Genomic DNA, 22,802 nt, shown 5'->3' on the forward strand with positions numbered 1-22,802 from the left:
AGCCCTAAGCCTTATAACAACCCCATTTCCATCCCACCCTCCAGTCACACCCTAATATTTGCAATTTCCCAAGTGTTCCCCACCACGGTCTAGGTTGTTCCTTCTCCTTCCCACAACTGCCTACCTAAAGCCAGCTCAGGTTTCTGTTCCTGCTAGAAGTGCTCCCCTAGGGTTAACCCTTTCACATGGGCTTTTCGCTCTCCTTTGTCACACTGCTCACACTATATGATGATTATTTACCTTCCTATCTACCCACTAGACCGTGCAGAAGGCTAGACTGTCTGGGTTCCAGGGTGGATTCCAGGAGCTGACACATGCTCTGTCCCCAGTTAATGTGCGCTGGACCTTGCTGAATTGTCACAGTGTACACCATTCTGCCACAGTTTGCAGTTTACTTATTGGTCACTCCCTTACTGTTTCCACTCTTCTTCACAACACATAGTTGGCTCAACATATCTTTGTACAAATAAGTTTTTTTTAACCTTTGAATTATTTACTTGGAATATATTTCCCAAATATATTTAGTCAAAGGTTATACATAAGTTTATGGCTCTTACTAGGCATTGTTAAATAGTTCTCTAGAACGGCCATCTTGATTCACCTTACTGCTCCATGTTTGCATGGTTCCCTGCCACACTGTCAGCATTGAGTTTTACTGTTTTCATTTGTATTTGCTATTTTAATGGATATGCAAGCCTCCTTCAGGGAGGCTTCTCTGGTCCTAGAGAGGTATTTATGGTAGAGGATAATAAGTGCATAACAGAGGGAAGCAGAGGGAACTTCAAGAGGCCAGGTTTGGTGGCGGTGGGAATCTAATACAGGCTGTGAGGCTCAAGGAAAACTTCCTAAGGAGAAGATACCTAACTCAGAACCATCAAGTTGATATTTTCATCCTTAACCTGCCTTGGATTTCCCAGGTTTACTTTTCTGCCTTCTGGCTAGTCTTTGTTCAACTCCTGCTGTGATGTTCCTAAGTCCCCAATGGTGAACCACAATAACTCAACGGGAATTGATATTCTTCTATCTCACACGGAGGACATTGAAACTCACAGGGATCATGCAGTCAGGGACAGGGGTGGAACTTTTACCCAGCTCCATGTGATTGTCCCTGGGGCCAGTGCTCTCCTGACTATCTCCCTGCTGTTGAGAAGGGATAGGGAGAAAGAAGACACTTCCTGAGAATGACTGTGTGATAGGAAGGCACTTTTCACCTCTTACCTCATTCACAACAACCCTGGAAGGTAAGTATTACCATCCCAGTCTACAAAGGAAGAAGGTGTAGCCCAAGGACAGACACAGTGAGGCAAGACCCATGACACCCAGAATGTCCAGCAACAAAGACTCTCATTCCTATTAGAGGGCTTCCTACCCCACCTCCTTGCTGCACTCTTCTCAGAGTGAACACAAGAGTTCAGCAATGTCAGGGGTTAATTCACATGTCCAGGTCCTAACCCCTTATATCTCAGAATGTGCCCTTATTTGGAGACAGGGTCTTTAAAGAGGTGATCAAGTTAAAATGAGATCATTAGGGGTGAGCCCTGATTCAATATGACTAGTGTCCTTATAAAAAAGGAAAAAAAAAAAAAAGGAAGAAAGAAATTTGGATTTGGATACAGAGAGAGACATGCATAGAGGAAAGAAGATGTGAAGACTCACAAGAAGAAACAAGACCAAGAACCCCCAGGCTAGCAGAAGCTAGGAGAGAGGCCTGGACAGATCCTTCCCCAACAGCTCTCATAAGGAATCAACCCTGCCAACACCATTGATCTCACACTCACAACCTCCAGAACTGTGAGAACAGCAATTTCTGTTTAAGCCTGTGGTATTTTGTTGCAGCAACCCCAGGAAATTAAAGAGAAAACTGTCACTCACTCCCAAAACAGGGGCTCCTGAAGATCATTTTTTTTGAACAGATGATTTTTGTGATTTCAAACTGTTAAATGATTCCATCTTTTTTTTAATTGAAGAAAGTTGGGAAAAGACTAAAAAGTATAAAGAAGAAAATTTAAAACGTATGCCCTCTCATTTCACTGTTGGCATTTTGGTGAATTTATTTGCAGCTTCATTTGCTTGTTTTCCCCCTATGCAATTGCTAGAATCTTCCTCACAGGGCTGCTGTGAGGCTTGAATGAGAGCCCAGTTAAGGTTCCTAGTTCACAGTCCGGCACCCAGTTCAGCGCTGTTCACTGTAGATTTATGCATATTTATATAGACATTGTATAAAATGAGAGTCATGCTGTTTTATAACTTCCTCTTTTCACCTACCAGCTTGAGTGTTTCCCCATATATTTAATATTTTCAACAGCATGATAGTTAATACCTACATAGCCTTCCTTCTGCAAATGTGGCATAATCTAATTACCCAATTCCCTTTCATCAAACATTTATGCAATTGCCAATTTCCCCCTGTTATAAATAAGTCTGGGATAAATCATCTTTGAATTTAGGATACACCCCAGAAATAGCATCGCTAAATCAAAGCATAATTCACATAAAGGCTTTTGTACAGATTGTGAAACAGTCCTGCCGAGAGGCTACACTATTCACCCCACAGCAGCGAGGTCAGCGCTCACTTCCCTGCACCTTACCAACATCTGGCGTTTTCCCTATTATTGTTTTGACCAATTCTTTAGAGAGGAAAAACCAGAATCTCCTTTTCATTTGTACTTTGGGACTTCTAATGTTTTCATAAGGTTTTTGTATTTCTTCAGTGAACTACGTTAATCATCCTTTGCCCGTTTTTGTCCACTGGTCAGTTCCTCTTATTGTTAGGGATTTAGCTGGACTTGAAAGGGCTGCTGCAGATGAGAGCCCACGGGGCAGTTTCCTCCCCACCCTTCTGACCCTCCTCCTCCCACTTTCCCATCCTCCAGAGCTTTCCTTTGCTCTCCAGGGAACCTTTGTCATTCAAACTGGCCCCTGCTTCCCAGGGCCCTGGGAAAGACTTCTCTCACCGCCCTCTCCACCTTTTGCTACATTCCCTCCTGAGACACACATTCTTGAGTCTCTCCCCACCTCTCCCCACGCCCTGCACATCCTCCCTCGAAATTCTTCACCGAGGCCCAAAGCCACAGACCCAGACGGACCTAGCCCTGGAGTTGGAATCCCTTCCCGCCCTGCCCTGGCCTGAAAGGGGGAGGGAGCATGGAGATGGAGAGAGTTCAGAGGAGCAGCTGTCAGGGGAAGGCCTGGGAGAGAAAGGCTAATCTGTGATTTAAGAACCTGTTTCTGATGTCTTTTGATGTTTGATGTCTTTCTAGAAAGGAGATCTAATCCCAGGTCAGCCACCTGCAGGCTGTCACCTTGCAGTGAGGGGGAAATACTTTATATATAAAGTATCTCACACAAAAAGTGAGGTGCACAGGTAGCCACAAAGCCCCAAGGATCAGGCCTGGCTTCTCCAGGAGAGATGGGCCTTGGAAAGGCCAGGCTTGCACTAGTGGCTGCCTAGTGGGTGGCAGGCAGAGGAATAGCTTGGGCAAAGCTGGGAGGTCAGAGGTCCTGGCATAGTGCAGCTGGGGATGGTCATAAGAAAGAAGGGTCTAAGGGCACAAAAGGTATGGGGTCAGTGCCTGGTACTGAAGGGGAAGTTCGGGCATCAGTTTAGGCAGTGGACAGGACTACACTCTGGACGCCTTGTTTCAATTTCTGTCTCCAACTTCACTCAATCACCCACTGAAGACATTTGCAGGAAGGTCCATCCTATACAGTTTGCTGGCCTCGTCCTGAATTTTGTGGAGAGGCAAGCCTGGACCAGAGCTATCAGAGCAGAGGGCACCCCAAAGAAAAGAGTAACGAAAACTGGAGTCATGACGCTTCCCAGAAGCAGCCTTTGAGCTGGGCCTCCGGGTGCGAGCTTATCAGATGATGGCGGTTGGGGAAAGCAGCATTGCTGCCAAGGGTCGCCCGAACCCAGTGGAAAGTAGAGTTTGGCTCCTTCGAAGGTGAAGGAGCAATCCAGGAGGCTAGTGTGCAGGGGAAGGGGCTGGATGAAGCCTGCGCGGGGCGCCAGGACGCGGACCCCAAAACCAAAGCTGGGCGAAGCGCACACCAGGGCGGTTTCTCAGAGACCGGTGCAGGCCTCGGCAGCCCCCAGCCGGGGCGGGTGGGGAGGGGACGGGGAAGGGGACCAGGGCCCCGCGCCCCCAGCCCCCACCCGCCCTGCCCCGCCCTGCCCCGCCCCCGCAGCCGGCTGCACGTAGCGCTCGTAGGCTCTGCGCGCCGGGGCAGGTAACAAAGCGGCCAGTGTGGGCCGGGCGCCGGGGCGGGTCCTGCCCGCAACCTGCCGGGTGAGGGCCGGGGGCCCGAGGGGGAGGCGAGCAGGGGGGCGGGGCGGGGGTTGCCAGGCAAGACCTGCCGCGCCCGGCCCCTATCCTCCACCCCAGCAAGGCGCCAAAGTCCCTGTCTTAGAGACGCGATGGCCGAGTCCCAACACAGAAAGGACCCGGCCCCGGATCGCGTCGGGAGTGGCGAAATGCGCAGCTCTGAGTTACGAGGGGCGAAGGAGGGCTGTGCCCCTACCTATCCCGTCGGCACCCCCTACTCCCGGAGTGAGGGCGGGGACAGTGCCCCAGGCCTCTGAGTGGAATTCGATCTATGTGAACATTCAGTTGCACGGGTCTGGGCTCCGGAATGTCTTATCTAGGAGTCTACCTGGATGGACTGGTTCCGAGCTAGCAGCCGTTTAAAAGTGTTTCTTATCAAAGGAAGCGGGAAGGGAGGCCATGATGAGGTTGGGGGCAACCAAAGCCTTCTTAAGCCCCACCATAGTGACGCCACCACCTGTCCCCAAGCTCTCAGGATGCATTCTTAGCTGTTTATAATCCCTCAAACACACGATATCCATCCACCTGTGCAGGTGTCTGCATAAACCCACAGGCTGTGTCCACTCCTGACCTCACGCACGTGGGTCGGCTGGTGCTCCCTACCAGCTACCCAAGAGATCCTGACTGTCAAGGAGTGCTGGAGAGTGAACTCTAGAATGGTCCTTTGAGACCATTCATCCCCTTTCTTCTCCCAACCCCACTCCTTGGGCCTGGGCCCTTTGTCCTCTGCCCAGGGCAAGCCTGGAGCAGATGGAGGAGGAGAACAAAGGCACTTTGGGAGGGAACATCCTTTGATTGGGAGCGGTTGCCCTCCCTCAAGGCCCCCCAGCCCAGCCCATTGCAGAGGGAACGCCCATCCCCCACCAAAACTGCCAAACGCAGCTGAGGACCACCCAGGGTAGGTTTGTAGTCCACCGGAGAACATGGAGCTGAGAGGCAGCTTCCAGCCCCAGCTGGAGCAGGGCGGAGTGGAGAAGACCTAGGTGTCTGTAGCTGCCTCTATGTCCTCATCAGTGCAATGGAGTACCTAGCAGGCTGATGGCTGTGATATGCCCCCTCCCCAATTTTGATCCTTTTGGACTACTTTGGAGCTTATCAGCAGATTTGAGAAGGGGGCAGTGCCCATACTCTGTCCCCTACAGAGTGTATCCTTACAGCCTAGCCTAGAGCCCCCATTTCTGGAAAGGGAGCCTTGAGAGCTGCACAGAGAAGCTCTGAGGTGACATGTAACCTGGAACAGTCTCTAGGTCAGTTAGAAAGAATTGAGAATAGGTGCTGGGGGTGCCCAAGCCACTGAGCAAGTCACACACAGATGCAGTCAGAGGCTGCAGCCCTAGGAGCTCAGGGCTCAAGACCAGTGTTCAGAGAGGGAGGGAAGCTCCCCCCCACACACACACAGGGTTGAGAAAGAACAAGAATAGATGTATAAGAGGATGAGTGAACAAATGTGCATGGCCAATAATTTATTTGGATAGGAAACCCCTCTGCATGCTCAGGCTGGGACCTGTTGCAGATTATCACTGCTTGAACCCTGGTAAAATCAGGCTGCAGCTCCCTAGGAGCCAAGGAATCCTCAGATTCAGCGCCAAGCCCAAGGCCACAACCACAGGTGTCCAAACTCTGCTTGCTGAGCATCTAGTTAGGGTGTTGATGTGTCCATCTCCCCACCAGGTTGAGAACTCTTCATAGGTGTCTTCTGCGCCAGGCTCATATTCCTTCCCAGGTCCTCTATCCCATAGTCCCTACAGTATAGGGCCAACTGTGCAAAAGCACAAAAGCCTGGATTGAAGTCAGACCTGGCCACCTTCTGGCTATGTGTCTTTGGATTGTCATTTCTCTCTTTCTCTCTCTGAGACTTAGTTTCTTATCTGTAAAACAGATAGAAATACCTTCTCTTTACAGAATTGGGGTCACAGGCAGCACTGCCCCTTCTTCTCAGAACCCTCCCAGCACCCAGGGTTCTTTGTTCATCCTGTACACACTCTTCCCTACTTCTCCCTTCATATCTGCCCTATATCTGCACTAGTAGCTCCCCAAGAGCAGGGGCTGGTCTTCCTCATATCTCAATGCCCACTATTGCCGAGCATTGTCCAATACATGGTCAAGCTTGTGGTGATAGAAGTCAATATTTGTTGGATGGTAAATGATCAGTGAAAACATTTTGTTAATCAGAGAGGGCTGTGCATAGATGAGGGCTTTGGTCATTATGCCAATATTTTAAATCACAGTGGGGGGAAAAAGTGGTGGGGACTGGGGATGCAGCTCAGTGTTAGAGCAGTTGCCTAGCACACATGAGGCCCTGGGTGCCACTGCCAGCACCACACACACACACACACACAAAAAAAAAAATCACAGAGGTTTAGGACTTGAACATTATCTTAGAGGCTCACTGAAGATAAGGAAAGTGAGGTCCAGATGTAAACAAAAGGCCAGAGATCACACATGCAGACTATCCTGCTTGAACCTCAACAGAAGTCTCCTAATTCCCAGGGGAGAAGGGGCTCCTCATACTGCTTCCCCAGGTCATTCTTATCAGACCCTCCCTTCTTCCCTACATGGCCCCAGTCAGTGCAGGTCAGCATGGGATCCCTGTCTTCCAAGAACCATGAATGCACAGGGGGTTCCCGAGGGCCGAAGACAGGGTGGTGCCCTAGAGAGGCACTCTGAGCGTGCACAGCCTGGAAGATGTGAAGGGTACAGGTAATGGCAGCAGTGCACGCAGGGCAGAGCCACAGACTTCACTGTGGATTTCCCAGCAGAGCTGAGGGAGTGGAATCAGTATGGAGTTTAGAGCCAGACTAACCGAGCCTTTAATTCTGACTCTGACACGTATTAGCCAGTTGTTACGCAAGTTAGTTACCTCATCTGTGAGCCTCAGTTTCCTTACCTATAATCTAGGAATACTAATCCCCACCTGACAGACTAGTCGAGATGATTCAATGAGAACCTAAGCAAAATTTCCTGGATTCAGAGTAGAAGGACCATACTTGTGCCCCCCACCCCCAGTCTCTGTGTCTCTCTGCCTTGGTATTTCCCTGTCTCTCCTCCCACTCCAATTCTAGGTTCCCCTCTATTCCCAAGACAAATTGAGGGGGAAAAAATCCTGATCTGCTGTCCTTCCTTCACAGTCTGGAGGCTGTTGTAAGTGGGTAGTGGTATGGGGTAGTGAGATCTTGGGGTAGTAAGGAACCTGTGAGTATTAACCTGAAATGGCAAAAGATGGGATTAAGTTAAAGTTCTTGAGGAGGGGAGCTTTTCCTGGATTGTCCACATAGGCAGTAAATGCCATCACAAGTATCCTTATGAGAGAGATGAGAGGGACAGATAGAGAATATAAAACAAGCATATGCAGAGAAGGAGATGTTAAGATAGAGCAAGAGATTAGAGTGATGTGGCCATAAGCCAAGAAACATATGCAGTCACCAGAAACTGGAAAAGGCCAACAACAGATTCTTCCCCAGAGTCTTGGAAGGGAATGTAACTCTGCTAACACTTGTATTCAGACTTCTGGCTTCTGGGACAGTGAAAGAATACATATTTGCTGTTTTAAGCCTCCAAGTTTGTGATTACTTATTACAGCAGCTATAGGACACTAATACAGGCCTGTTGGTTCTGGCTCCAGTTGGCCATTCCTTTGTCTCTATACCATTCATCTCCTAGCCAATCCTGGACCTAGGCTACACTAAGCCCTGAGGCCTGATCATGTTGAGGTCAGATGCCCATGTAGGGATAAAGGAAAATTTCCCCTTATCTTTGGAAGGTTTGCTGTAATAAACTTACAGAGTAAATAGGAGAAAAAGCATACATATTTATTAACATGCAAAAGTGCAAAAGTCACAGCATGGAAGGAACCACAGGAGTGTGATTCCTACTAACTCAACATGATTCAAAAACTTACATAAAAAATCCCCTTTTCCTATAAGGGAGGAGAGGATAGGGAGTGGAGCCAGTTTTTAGGGGAATAGTAAATAGTTTAGGGGGATTTAATGGACTTGGAGAACACACAGTTGCCTAGAACAAAGTTTGCTGGGCCTGAAGAACAGACAATGAATTGTAAGTGATTCTCTTTGGGAACAAAATAGATGACACTTGTGTGTGACCAAAGTCTGTCCCAGAGTGTTGACAGACTTCAATATATATTCCTGCGATTTGAGGTTAGCCTTCTCCTGTTAATGCAGACTGAAGGCCATTGTGTTCCTCTTTTGATGGATCCGTCAGATAGCCAATCAAACTTGCAGAAAGCCTCTCCTGGTGCTGGAAGCGGGGAAAAACAGGGAAAGGTAAAAGGGACCTTGATTCAGAGGTAGGTTCTAAGGCCTCTCAGCATGCCAAAGCCCTGGTCTTTGGGGTATTGTTTTCTGAACCCATTTCTGCTTCCCACAGTCTAGTCTGAATCATAGTTACCACCTTTTCCTGGGCCCTGCCTACCTTCGCCAGACTGCAGATACAGTTTCTCTGCCCCATGCACTCCACTGGGAATGGGAACAGGGCATGTCTACTGGGGCCAAGTACCAGTGAGCTGGGTGAAAACACAGGAAAATTAGGAGGCCTAAATTTTGCCTCTACATTAACTCATTACATTAACTCAGCCAAGTCACTTAGCCTCTCTGGTTCAAGTCATCTCACCTGCCAAATACTCAGATTGGAGTGCATAATTTTCCTGGGCCCTTTTGATTCTGACTACAAGTCAGCAGGGGAAGGGGTGGGAGGGTTTAAGAGGCAGGAGAGAAACAATCAATGCCAAGGAACAAATATGTTCAATCCTATGAATGAATGGGGTTTGAATTTCTATCACAGATTCGACTAGAAGTAGTTGCAGGTAACAGTATGTGTGAGGCCCTGGGTTCGATCCTTAACACCACATATAAATAAATAAAATAAAGGTATTGTGTCCACCTACAAGTAATTATATATATATATATATATATATATATATTTTTTTTTTTTTTTTAAGAAGCCTCAGAATGCTAGCTAGTCCTTCTACTATGTGAGGACACAGCAAAAAGGTGCTATCTGTGACCCAGAAAGTAGGTCCCAATAGATACTGCATCTACCAGTGCCTTAACCTTGGACTTCCCAGCTTCCAGAACTATGAGAAATAAAAAATAAATTTCTGTTGTTTATGTCACTTAGTTGTAGCAGCCTAAACAGACGAAGACATACTCTATGGGCAAAACTAATTGGACAAAGAGGGACCTGACTCATGATCTGCCTGACCACCAATGACATGGAGGAAAAAGATGAACTGGGTCAAACCTGATTTTCACCCTTGGCAACTTGAATTGGGAAAACATGGTAGGAGAACAGAGGTAAAGATGTCGTGATACAGAGAGATCTGAGCCTGTGCAAGCCAGTGGCTGAGTAAAGAAACTAAAGTGAGATAGTTGCCAAAGGAAGGAGGTGAAGCAAATTTGGATGGTAGTCAGGGAGTTGTGTTGATGTTGGGCTGTGAAAGTCAGTCCAGGTGCACTAGCTGCTGGCAGTCCTAAAGCTTCCTGAGCATTGGAAAAGAAAGGCCACAGATTTAACATCTGGTCAGAACTTTGTTTTTAAAAGTGCCTTGGCAGGAAAGAAGAATAATACTCACCAACCAGGAGTTATGGACTATGTCATTAATTTTTTAATGTGTCAAAAATAGACTTCTAATAACTAGTAATAAATGAGACTCAGTGAGTTTAGCAAGGTCACAATAAATAAAGTCAATATCTTAAATTCAATGATATTTCTATATACTAAGATAAACAACTGGAAAAAAATTAATAAGCACTTTTTATTTCATATATATATATGAAATTTTGGTACTGAAGATGAAGCACTTTACCACTGAGTTGCTTCCCCAGTCCTTTTTATATTCTATTTGGTGACAGGGTCTTGCTCAGTTGCTAAGGCTGGCCTCAAACTTGCAGTGCTCCTACCTCAGCCTCCCACGTTGCTAGGATTACAGTATACCACTGCACCCGGCTTTTAAAAATCACATAAAAACATTAAAATATTTAATGGTACATTTAACAAAATATATTGGAGATGTCTGTATTAGTTATCTTTTGCTATATCATCAGTTATCCCAAATTTAGTGGTTTAAAACAAGCATGTATTACCTCAGTTTCCATAGACCAGGCATTCAGGAGCAGCTTGATGGGTGGTTCTGGCTCAGAGGCTCTCATGAGGTTATGATCCCCATGTTAGCCACAGCACCAGGCATCACATCAGCCATGGACTCTCCATAAGTTTGCCTGCCACACAGCTACCGATTCTCCCAGATAGGCTGCTGCCAAATATTCTAAACTACTGTCAGTCCTCCATATCTATTTGTTCTACATCCATGGAGTCAACCACTCACAGATCGAAAATATTCAGAAAATAAATTGCACTTCTACTGAGCATGTACAGACTTTTTTCTTGTCATTATTTCTAAACAATATAGCATAATATACTCACTCAGCATTTACATGGTTTTAGGTATTAGAAGTAAATCTAGAGATGACTTTAACTATATGGGAAGCTGCTCATGGGCTATATACAAATACTATATAACACCATTTTAAATAAGGGACTTGAGCATCTGTGGATCAGGCTGTCCAAGGGGATCCAGTGGAAACAGAAAGACCACTGTAACCCAAGGTATTTTCCCACAAAAAACAAAAACAAGAATTATCTGAGCACAGCATCCCAGTTTTGCTGAGGTTGAGAAACCCTGGGCCAAGCAAAGACTTAGACTTAGGACACAAAAGTCACTATACATTTTTTTTTTAAAGTTGATAAATTAGACTTCATCAAAATGAAAGACTTAGTCTGGCACAATGGTGCACACCTATAATCCCAGTGGCTTGAGAGGCTGAGACTGGAGGATTGCAAGTTAAAGGTCAGGGCTGAGGATGTGGCTCAGTGGTTAAGCACCTCTGGTTTAATCCCCAGTACTAAAAAAAGAAAGAAAGAAATTCTGTTCTTTGAAAGACATCATTTTTTAAAAAGACAAAAAGGTAAGCCAAAGATGGGTGAAACATTTGTAAAATACATATCATTATATATTATATATTATAAAATCCAGAATATATAAAGATTTCTTACAACTCAATAATGAGAAAACAACCAATTTTTTAAATAAGTAAAATATTAGGACAGATACTTCACCAAAAAATACAAATATGAATGGCCAATGAGTACATAAAAAGATTGTGTGTGTGTGTGCGTGTGTGTGCACGCACACGCACATACACACACACACACACACACACACACACACGGGGACTGAACCCAGGGGCATTCTACCACTGAGCTACCTCCCCACTGTCCCACCACCCTACTATGTTTTAAATTTTGAGACAGGGTCTTGCTAAATTGCCCAGACTGGCCTGGAACTTGTGATCCTCCTGCCTCAGTGTCCTGCGTTGTTGGATTTACAGGCATGCACCACCACACCTAGCCATAAAAAGATTCTTAACATCATTAGTCATTAGAGAATGCAAACTTGAAACACAATAAATACCAATAAACATTCACTAGAATGGCCATAAATAAAAAAGTTCAGCTAGGAATAGAAAGCATACTTAAGCACTTTAAAGCAGAAAATTTTTTAAAATTTAAAGTTCTAAGACTATTCATTTGAAAAAGTTTACTGTATTAGTCCAATAAAATATTTAGGATCTATTTAGGGGTTATAGCATTTGTTCACCATGAAGATTACCTATTAGAGATCTATAGAGGTGGTCAGAGAATTTGTGTAGGAAATAAAATCAATGAAGGGTCTTTTTGTCAGTTGGGATGTTTGATGTTTAGAACCCGAGACAGTAGGTCACAGACACACTACACATCTGCTGATTAGGGAGGGACTGAACTCCTCAACATTAGTGCCCCCTCCATCTAGACCTCACGAGGCCCATTGTTGGGAGGCTCTTCATAATACCTCTGGGATTTCACTCTGTGCCCCATGCAGATTCTTACATTAATGCCCCTCTGACTGAGTCAGCGTGAGTGGCTGGCCCTTTGTTTCTTGCTACTACAAGCTTTTCACTAGAAAAGGGTCAAAGTTCTGGTTCATGACTAAGAGGTTAAGACTAGATTTAGGATTATGATCACAGAAACCATAATTCAACTTACTCCTAGAACCGTGTCTAACACATATAGTATGTATTGGTCAAATAAATGAATGAAAACCGGGGTAGGAAAAAGATTATTCCTTGGCTTCGGGTGGCTCAAACAATATCATAAAGAATAGGGAAGTGGCTCACGTCAGCAACACATATATTAAAATTGGAACAACACAGAGATTAGCTACAGTCCCTGTGCAAGGGTAACATGCAAATTCATGAACCAGTCCATATTTAAAAAAAAAATAATAAAAATAAAAGAATGGGGAAGGGTGTTTCCCTTGATCCACTCTGATCTCTGCAGTATCAGGCCCATTCTTCCCATCACCCATCACCATTCTGCTAAAAGAAAGACTCCCTGCTCTTTCTGTGTCTTTCCACAAAAAGAATCTCCCTGATAGCAGTTATGGAATGAAAAAGGAGGAAAAAAAAAGGAGGAGGAGGGGGGGGGGAGGAGGAGGAGGAGGAGGAGGAGCTGCCAGTTGTCTTTCTCGGGAATATTCCCTCGATGTCTCCTTGCTTTCCCCTGGCTCTGATTTGGTTCAGAGCCAACCCTAGACACCTGGCTGTAGACAGAGGGTGGACAATGAGGACTGACTGAAACCAATCTAACTTACTTCTGGTGCTAGGGAGTGAGAAACACTGGCTCAGAGTATTACTGGCTGGCGCCATAGGATCTTATTTTTGAGTGCCCCTAGTGATTCTGCCATATGAAACAATAGCCCTCCCCAACCCATTAGATCAGATCAAACTTACACCCCCAGAAAGGCATTCCCCAGTGTTGCTGTTGATGATGGTGATGACAGTGGTGAGACTGAGGATGGAAGCAAAGACAGGGAAAAACCTGCTCTGAGCTGTGACATATGCTTCTAGACCCTTTCATCTTCCAGACAGGACTGTGAGGTGGGTCTGTTATTATCAGGCCCTCTCAAAGATGAGAACTCTGAGGGTCTAGAAAGTCATTTCTACAAACTCACTGTCCTCATAAGTAACAGAAGCACCCAGAAGCCTCCGACTCCAGTGTTCCACACTCCCTGTGCCTCTGTTTAAGCCTTCTGCTAAGTAATCCCTAGGTTAATAGCTTATCCTATTTCCATAGCCCTGGGATCTGGATTACTTCCAGTGTTTAGTTATTACCAATGAAGGTGCTATAAATATTTATGAACAAGCTTTTGTAATGCAGTCTTTTCCCTCGGGTAAATAATTAGAAGTGGAATAATATGCTAAGTGTATGTTTGACTTTTTAAGAAATCATCAAACTGTTTTCCCATAGAAGTTACGCCATTTCATTATGCCATTTCATCACCACCAGCCTATATGAGAACTCTACTTGTCCCGCATCTTCCCCAACATTTGATATGACCAGACTTTTCAATATCGGACATTCCAATAGATGCGTAGTGGCATCACTTTAAGTTTTAATTTGCATTTTCCTAACAACTAGGATATCAAGCTTCTTTTCATGTTCTTATTAGCATCCATATATTTTCTTTGGTGAAGTGTCTGTTTAAATTATTGCCCGTATTTTTATTGGGTTGTTTGTTTTCTTAATGCTGAGTTCTAGTCGGAAAACAAATCCCTTGCCAGATGTGTGATTCTTTTTTCCTCTCAGTTTGTGACTTATAATTTTTTTCTTGCTTTTTTTTTTTATATACAATACAGGATTTATTGGTGTATGTGAGATTAAGAGGGGGACAGTACCGTGGAAGCCCTCATGAGTGCAGGGCCTGCCACTTGTCCAAGGGACCACAATTGGTGATATATTTGACCCCACAGCCATAAGGAATGAGCCTCTTCTCAGTCACCATGTCTTCAAATTCATCAGCATTTAACTTGATAAAGCCCCACTTCTTTGAGATGTAAATCTTTCTGGGAGAACTTGAAGTTGGCCCTGCATAGGGCCTCAATCACATGGTCCTTGTCCTGCAGTTTGGTGCAGATAGACATGGTGACTTGGCCAATGTGAACCCTGGCCACTGTGCTTTGGGGTTTCCCAAAGGCACCACGCATACCTGTCTGGAGCCAAGATTAGGGACATCATGAGATCAGAAATATGAACATCCACAGAAAGTGCTGTCTCCAGGGTCCCTTGGGGCAACCCATACAAGCAACAGACTAGGAGATTGCTGTCTGCAGCCACTGCACACTGGGCCACCACAAATAAAGTAACCTAATCAGCTTAATTAGGTGCAGCATCTTCATTTTCTTAACAATATCTTCCTAAGAACATTAAGTTTTAAATTTGATAAAATCAAATTGATTAATTTTTCTTTTATAGACAGTGCTGTTTTATCTCACCCATATTTTATCATTTTAGTGTCCAGGTCTTACCTATATTGTATCAGATTTATCCTAACTATTTTATATTTTGATGCCATTAATTTTTTTAAAATTTCAAATTTAGATTGTTGATAATAGGTAAAAAACATAATTGAGTTTTTATTTTGATTTTTTTATTTTTATTTTTATTATTTTGAAGTGCTATGATTTAACCCAGGAACTCACACACACTAGCCAAAAGCTCTATCACTGAGCCACACCCCAGCCCCATAATTGACTTTTTTGTACATTTATCTTATAGCCTACATCCTTGCTAAACTCACTGATTCTAGTATTTGTGTGTGTGTGTGTGTGTGGCGGGGGGGGACTCCATGGGATTTTCCACATAGGCAATCATGTGGTGTGTAAATAAAAGCAGTTTTACATCTTCCTTTGCAATCTTAGTTACCAATTATTTATTTATTTTATTGCACTAGCAATTTATATATTTGGAGTTGTCTTGCTCTTCACTGAAATATTGTTGTGGGGGGAAGATTTTTTCTCTGTGTTTTTCATTTTGTGTAGTTTCTATAATTTGCCTTCAAGTTCATGAATCTCTTCTGCAGTGTTCAATCTGTCATTATTTCTATCCATTGTATTTTTCATCTCAGACACTGTGTTTTTTCATCTTATCTCCAAAAGTTTTCTTTGGGTCTTTTAAAAAATGTCCATGTCTCTACATAGTCAATCTTCTTTTTCTTTTTTCCTAGCTTATAATCAGTAGAAATATCATCATAATAACCATTTTAATGTTATTGCCTACTGATTTTACTATCGATGTCATTTCTGGAGCAGTGTCAATGGATTGATTAATTAATCTTATTTATGGGTAGTGTCTTCTTGCTTCTTCACATTCCTGGTAACTATTGACTTAATGCCCAACATTTGTGAATTTTAACTTGTTGGATCTTATTTATGTTTATATTTCTATAAAGAATCTTGAGTTTGTTCTGAGAAGTAATAAAGTTACTTGGAAACTATTTGATCTCTTCTTAGGTGGTACCAGAGTTGGATTTAGCAGAGGGTTAATTTTTCTCCACTACTCAGCCAAGACCCTTCTTAGTACTCTAATTGACTCCCCTTGAATTAAGAGGCCTTTTGCTCTAGCTATCAAAAGTCAACTGTTTCTCACCCTGTGTAAGTTTGGATCACTGTTCCCTCTTACTGTTTTGGGGGGTTCTTTCCCTAGCCTCAGGCAATCCTGGCTGATCAATACTCAACTGATTAGTTGAAAGGAAGCTTCATATCTCCGGAGCTGTTTCTCTGCAGCTCTCATCTCTCCAACATTCTGCCCTACAAACTCTAGCCTCTTTGGTTTCTCCCTGACTCCCAGTCATATCTTGTCAATTCAGAGGGACGGCACTGCCTGAGTTCCCCTACCTCTGGGCCATGGCCTGGGACCTTTCTCTAGGTGGTAAGTCACTCTTAGACATTACCTTGTTTTCCTTCCCTTCTCTCAGTGGTCACTGTTCATCATTGCCCAATATGAAATGTCTTGAGTGCCACTCCTTCAATCTGTTTTTTTTTTTTCAGTTGTTTCAGGTGGGAGGATAAACCTCTTACTCCATCCTGACCAGAAGCAGAAGTTGCTGGCATCAGCGTTGGCATTAGGGTTGGTCAGGAAGTGTTAGAGTTGACTCTGAGCTGGAGCTGCAATATTTTTTCTCCTTTATACCAGCTGTCACACCTGGCTCCACAGAAGGATCAGTGGTATCAGTCCTTCTGTACTCTCAGGCTCTCAAGCAGTGGGTGCCAACCAGATCAGCAGTCAGGGTCAAGAGGTAACCAGCATGTCCTGTGGGAAGCCAGAGCGGGTATATCTCACTATAACTTTGTCAGCAGAATGATTCTCACTGAGGTTCCAACACTTCCACCTCCACCAGCATCCTCGCTGGGGTCAGGATGCCTTCCTCTGACAGCCCTGACTTCTCCAGTTACTGATCTCACCTGACCAGGGCTGGAGGGAAATTGGCACCTGCAGCCTCCCGGCTGGCAACATTAACCACTACCTAGAAACAACAAGAAAAACTTCCACTTACTTTGAGCAGTTAACATTTGCCGTTGCTTGTTTGGGGCCAGAAGAGAGAAAATGGCTTGCCCAAGATGACACAACTGGGAAGGGGAAGAATCTGGTCTGGTGGATGGCCTGCCAAGAATGAGTCCTGAGAACCTTCTTAGTCTCTTTCGCCATTTTGACCAGAGCTCCTGACTCTGTTTCAGGCTTGTGTCTTCGTCTGGGCCTCAAGCCCTATCGCAAATCTGCTTAGTTCTGAGAAGCAGGATGATAGGTAAATCATAAACAGATTTAGGTTCAAATCCTGTTTCTGTGTGATCCTGAAAGAATCTCTTCATTCTTGCTGAGTCAGAAGAATCACTTCTACAGAATGGGATAATAGTATTATTTCAGGGAATTGATGTGAAGATTAAATGAGATAATTTTTGCAGGGAAGGGGTACTGGGGATTGAACCCAGGGGCACTCTACCACTGAGCCACATCCCCAGCCCTATTTTGTATTCTATTTAGAGACAGGGTCTCACTGAGTTGCTTAACACCTCACTTTTGCTGCGGCTGGCTTTGAACTTGAAATCCTCCCAATCCTTAACCTCCCAAGCCAATGGGATTATAGGCTTGGGCCACAGCACCCAGCATGAAATAATATTTTTTTTGTGTGGTGCCGGAATCAAACCCAGTGCCTCACTCATGCTAGGCAAGCACTCTACTACTGAGCCACAATCCCAGCCCGAGATAATATTTTAAAGTACTTATTTTGACAGAAGTGTTAAATACTTGGTAGCAAGAGTAAGACTTCTAATTTCCAATCAGATGTATAAGGAGTTGGGAAGTTGTCGTTCTGCCCTAACCACAAATAAAAAGTGGAACACACTGAAAAATCAACAACTCTTCCAGAGCCATCAGAGAAATGAGGTCACAGGGAAAATTATTGTCTTAAAAAGTGAAGAACAGTTAGATACAGAGAACCAGGACTTACTGGAATGGGAACAAGCAGAAACCTCCACTGGAACCAGTACTGGGTTAGGAAAACCTAAACTATCGTTGAAGACTTGCTGGAGGTTCAGTGTGGGAAAATCTGAGAATTAGAAGCTCCAAGAAGATCCTGTTATGAGGGGGCCAACTGTTTGTGAATTTTATCTTTGGAATCTCTGGTAGGTCCTTACAGTGAATGTCAGAGAAGGATCCTCTCCTGCTTCCAGCAAGGGGAATGAGAAGAATGATCATTTTGAAATATGCCAGAGCACCCTGTTCTTCATAACAAGACTTACTCTCCAGAGAAACTATTTTATCAGATCAGAATTTTCTGGGGTTTTATCAGAATCTAACTTGACCTGGGGGAAGGGAAAAAGCCAACCCTAGCCCCCTCTAGTCATCTTGTCCCACAAGGGGAGGGGGAAACTGAGAAGCACTGGGGGAGCTCACAACCAAGGCTCCCCAAAGGACTGAGTTTCCCCACACTCGCACCTAACCACTGCATCACTAAAAGCTTATTTTAATTGGAATTCCTTTTACCAAATACGTCATGCGCAGCTTTTTTGAAAAACAACAACAAAATTCCAAACTAAAGACAAAAATCAGTTTGAAGAAACAGCAAGAATCACAACAAAAGCCAGATATAACAGGATGCTAGAAGTATTCTCCTGGGAATTTAAAACAACTATTGGTAATATACTAAGGACTCTAATGCAAAAATTAGACACCATGCAAGAACAAATGAGCAATGTAAGCAGAGAGATAGACATTCAAGAAAGAATCAAAAAGAAATGAGATCCAAACTCTAACAGAAATGAAGAGAACCTCTGATAGGTTCCTGAGCAAACTGGACACAGCTGAGGGAAGAATCTCCAAGACTGAGGATCTGTCAGGAGAAACTTTCAAAACTGAAATGCAAACAGGAGAAAGACTGAAAAAGAGAGAGAGAGAGAGAGAGAGAGAGAGAGAGAGAATATCCAAGAACTGTGGAACAACTACAGAAGGTATCCCATAGGCAAGATGAGAATATCTAAAGGAAAGAAAGAGCAGAAATATTTGAAGCAGTGATAACTGAGAATTTCACAAAATTAATTCCAGACACCAAACCACAGATCCAGGAAGCTCAGAGATCACCAAGCAGGATCAATGCCAAAACCCAAACAAAACTATACACATCCATATCATATTCACACTGCATAAACTAAAGGTAAAGAAAATATCTTGAAAGAAAGCAGGGGATGAGGGAAGGGGTTATACTTTCACAGGAGCAAAGATAAGCACTTCACCTGATGTCCCAGAAACCAAGACAGCAAGAAGAGAGTGGAGTGACATATTTAAAGTATTAAGAATAAAAACCCACAAACCTAGTATTCTGTATCCTGCAAGTTTTCCTTCAAAAGTGATGGAGAAATAAAAAAATTCTCAGACAAATAAAAATGAGGACATTTGTTGCTAGTAGACCTGACTTGCAAGAAATGTATAAAGAAGTTGTTCAGAGAGACAGAAAATGACAGAAGTTGGAAAGTCAGATCAACAAAAGGAGAGGAAGAACAGTAAAGAAGAAATAAGTAAAAGAAAAAAAAATAATAACTTTTATTTTTATTGATCTTTTTTAATTGACAAATAAGTTGTTTTTTTGTTTTTTGTTTTTTTAAAACCAAGGATTGAGCTCAGGGGCACTTAACCACTGAGCCACACCCTCAGCGCTTTAATTTTTTTTTTTTTTAATTTTGAGACCAGGTTTTGCTAAGTTGCTTAGGTCTTTAATGAGTTGCTGAGACTGGCTTTGAACTTGTGATCCTCCTGCCTCAGCCTCCTGAGTCTCTGTGCCACAGCTCCTGGTTCAATATGGTGTTTTGAAGTGTACATATACATTGTAGAATGATCAGATTCAGCCAATTAAATATACTGCCACACATAGTTACTATTTTTGTGGTGAGAGTGCTCTGCATCCATTCTCTACATTTTTCAGAATTACAATATATCATCGTTATCCATAGTAACTTGGTTGTATAATAGATCTCTTGAAGTTCATTCCTCTCATCTAACTGTAATTTAAAATGTGGAATACTTCACAAATTTGCATGTTATACTTGCTCAGGGGCCATGCTAAGCTTCTCTGTATATTTTAATTTTAGTGTATGTGTTGTGGAAATGAGAAAATTTTACAGGATACCAAATGCTAATTTTTAAAGTGTTTTTTTCCCTCAACACTAAATATTTCACTTCATTCTCTTCTTGCTTGGTTTCTAAGAAGTTGGTGTAATTCTCATTTTTGCTCCTCTACAGGTAAGTTCAATTTCAAGTTCTACCACTGGGCTGCACCTCTATTCCCATAAGCAAGTTTTTGGGTTTGGAGGGGTTTTTTTTAGGGGGTGGGAGGGGGGGTTTGGAGGTACTGGGGATCAAATCCAGGGCCCTGTGGACACTATGCAAGCCCTCTACCACTGAACTACATCCCTAGCCCTATAGGTAAGTTTTTATTTCTCTGCTTCTTTCACAATTTTGTTTTTCTTGTTCTTAATTGATCCAACATAACATCCAAAATAATAATAGCAAAAAATTTATAATTATAGCTTATATAATAAAACAAGGGACAGGAGCGAGGAATTAGGAATATTTTCTTATAGTAGTTTCTCCTTTTCCACAGGGGATATGTTCCAAGACCCCTAGTGGAAGCCTGATGCTGAGGCACTGTTATTGAATCCTATATATAAGCACCAGAATACTGTTACAGATGATTTGATAACTGAGATGACCACTAAGTGACTAATGGTAGGGTAGCATATACTACGTAGACATACTGGACAAAGGGATGATTAACCTTGCATCTGAAGCAGGACAGGATGAGATATCATCATACTACTCAGAAGAGGACGCAATTTAAAAATTATGAATTGTTTGTATCTGGAATTGTCTATTTAATGTTTTTGGACTGTAGTTGACAGCATAGAACTAATACAGCAGATAGTAAAGCCATGAATAAGGAGTGACTACTGAATTAAGAAGTAGAATAGTGTCATTTTAAAGTGATCTTGTATTAATTGTACTGTCACATGCTGCATATGATATTTCATTCACTAACAGACCAATTAAATGATAGTGATCCCATAAGATTATATTGACTAGTGATGTCATGATGTCATGCTGTCTTAGCTTGTATAACAGTGTACGCAACCCTAAAGTTGCCAACAACACATTTCTCAGAACCCATCCTTACTATTAAGTGGTTATTATGGTATATACATGTTGCAAATTTTAGGGCAATCATTTTCTAAAAAGTAAAATAACTTCAGATGCTAAGAAAGGACAGAAAATTGAATCATATAAAATGTTTAATTAAGACCACATAACATGAGTAAGGAAAGATAAGTGTTGAAAACAAAAAGAAAGAATAAAAATATAAAATCAATGAATAGTAACAAACATGGAATGTACAAATCAAATTGTATCAATCACTTTAAACATTAATAGTCAAATTAAAACCCAGAATTTTTATTAAATTGTTAATTTTATTAATTAAACAGAATTTTTATAAATTAATTATAAACAAATTTAAGAAGAGATTGTCAGAGTAGATCAAAGAACAAGATCCAAATTTATCTTGTCCACATGAAACCCACTTTAAATATAAAAACATACAATAGATTAAAAGTAAAGAGCTAACACTAATCAGGTTAACACTTAAAAGAAAGTGGGAGTAGCTATGTTAATTTCAGAGTAAACTTTAAAGCAAGGAAAGTAACAGAGATTAAAAGTGGCATTACATAGTGAAAAAAGGTCAATTCTCCAAGAAAACAACCATCTCTAAAGTATATATACCTAACAACACAGCATCAAAATGTAAGAGGTAAAAATTGTCAGCATTATAAGGAGAAATAGATGAACCCACCTAGTTGGAGGCGTCAACATCTATCTCAGAAATGGGCAGATCCAGCAAGTCAGAATATAAGTGAGGATAGTTCAATCAACAGCACTATAAATCAACTGACTATAATTGGTGTATGCAGAATACTCCAGCCAACAACAGCAGAATACACATTCTGCTCAAGTTCTTGTGGAACAATCAATAAGACAAACCACATTCTGGGCCATAAAACATAGCTAACAAATTTAAAATAACAGAAATCATACCAAAATGTCTGCTCTTAGACCTCAGTGGAATTAAACTAAGACAGCAACAACAGAAGATAGTTGGAAAATACTTGTAGATTTAACAACACATTTCTAAATACCATTTGGATCAAAGAAGAAATCTCAAGAGAAATTTTAAAATGGTTTATTTGTTGGTGCTGGGGAACCAACCCAGGGCCTTGCTCATGCTAGGCAAGCACAGTACCACAGAGCCATATCCCCAGCCTTTAAAAATGTTTTGAACTAAATAAATTGAAAACATAATTTATCAACATATGGCAGCCACAGCCCTGCTCCGATCATGACTGAGCTCCCCATGTTTATCACACCTTGGACTGCTCAGTTCCCAGCTCTCGAATCTAACCAGGTTATTGCATCTTCCCAACTGTCATTGCTTTAAAATCTCGGCATACCTTGAGTTGAAGTCCACCTTCTGTTACAAGAACAGAAGAAAGTTAAGGTCCTCTTTAATCATTTCCATGGGTACCAGATGAATAATCTCAAGGTGGAACCGATCATCTGGTGAGGGAATAAGAGCCATATTTAAGCCAAGACAATCCAAGTAGGTACCTCCAATGTTTTAGAGCGGATACCTGTGTGGAACAAGGTGAGGACTCAATGACCTCTTCTGACTCCTTCCCATTGTTAAGATTTTGGGGGATTCTAAAATTCTCCATAGTTCTTAGAACTGTGATCCTTAGCCTATAGATTATTCCAAAATTCTTATTCTGAGGTGATTTGATGGGGGTTAGATCATTGGGGATTGCAACCAGGGGCACTTAACCACTGAGCTACATCCCCAGCCCTTTTTATATTATATTTTGAGACAGGTACTTGCTAAGTTGCTTAAGGTGTTGCTAACTTGCTAAGGCTGGCTTTGAATTTATGATCCTCCTGCCTCAGCCTCCCAGGTCACTGGGATTTCAGGCCTGTGCTGCCACGCCTGGGGAG

General features: G+C 42.8%; 2 non-coding genes and 1 pseudogene across 2 annotated transcripts; 1 reads left to right on the plus strand and 2 right to left on the minus strand.

Moving 5' to 3' along the window:
• The first annotated feature begins 12,544 nt into the window (after positions 1-12,544).
• LOC124075442 (U6 spliceosomal RNA) lies at positions 12,545-12,650 on the plus strand. The gene has a single exon (XR_006846056.1). It is a non-coding gene; the product is annotated as a U6 spliceosomal RNA (small nuclear RNA).
• A 1,833-nt stretch (positions 12,651-14,483) lies between these two features.
• LOC124075449 (small nucleolar RNA SNORA70) lies at positions 14,484-14,605 on the minus strand (annotated as a pseudogene).
• Positions 14,606-19,773: 5,168 nt separating this feature from the next.
• Positions 19,774-19,881, minus strand: LOC124075433 (U6 spliceosomal RNA). The gene has a single exon (XR_006846050.1). It is a non-coding gene; the product is annotated as a U6 spliceosomal RNA (small nuclear RNA).
• Between the last annotated feature and the right edge of the window lie 2,921 nt (positions 19,882-22,802).

Source organism: Marmota monax, unplaced genomic scaffold (assembly GCF_021218885.2).
Source record: "Marmota monax isolate L192 unplaced genomic scaffold, Marmota_monax_Labrador192_F-V1.1 WCK01_AAM20220418_F8-fsc00008, whole genome shotgun sequence".
Lineage (NCBI taxonomy): Eukaryota > Metazoa > Chordata > Mammalia > Rodentia > Sciuridae > Marmota > Marmota monax.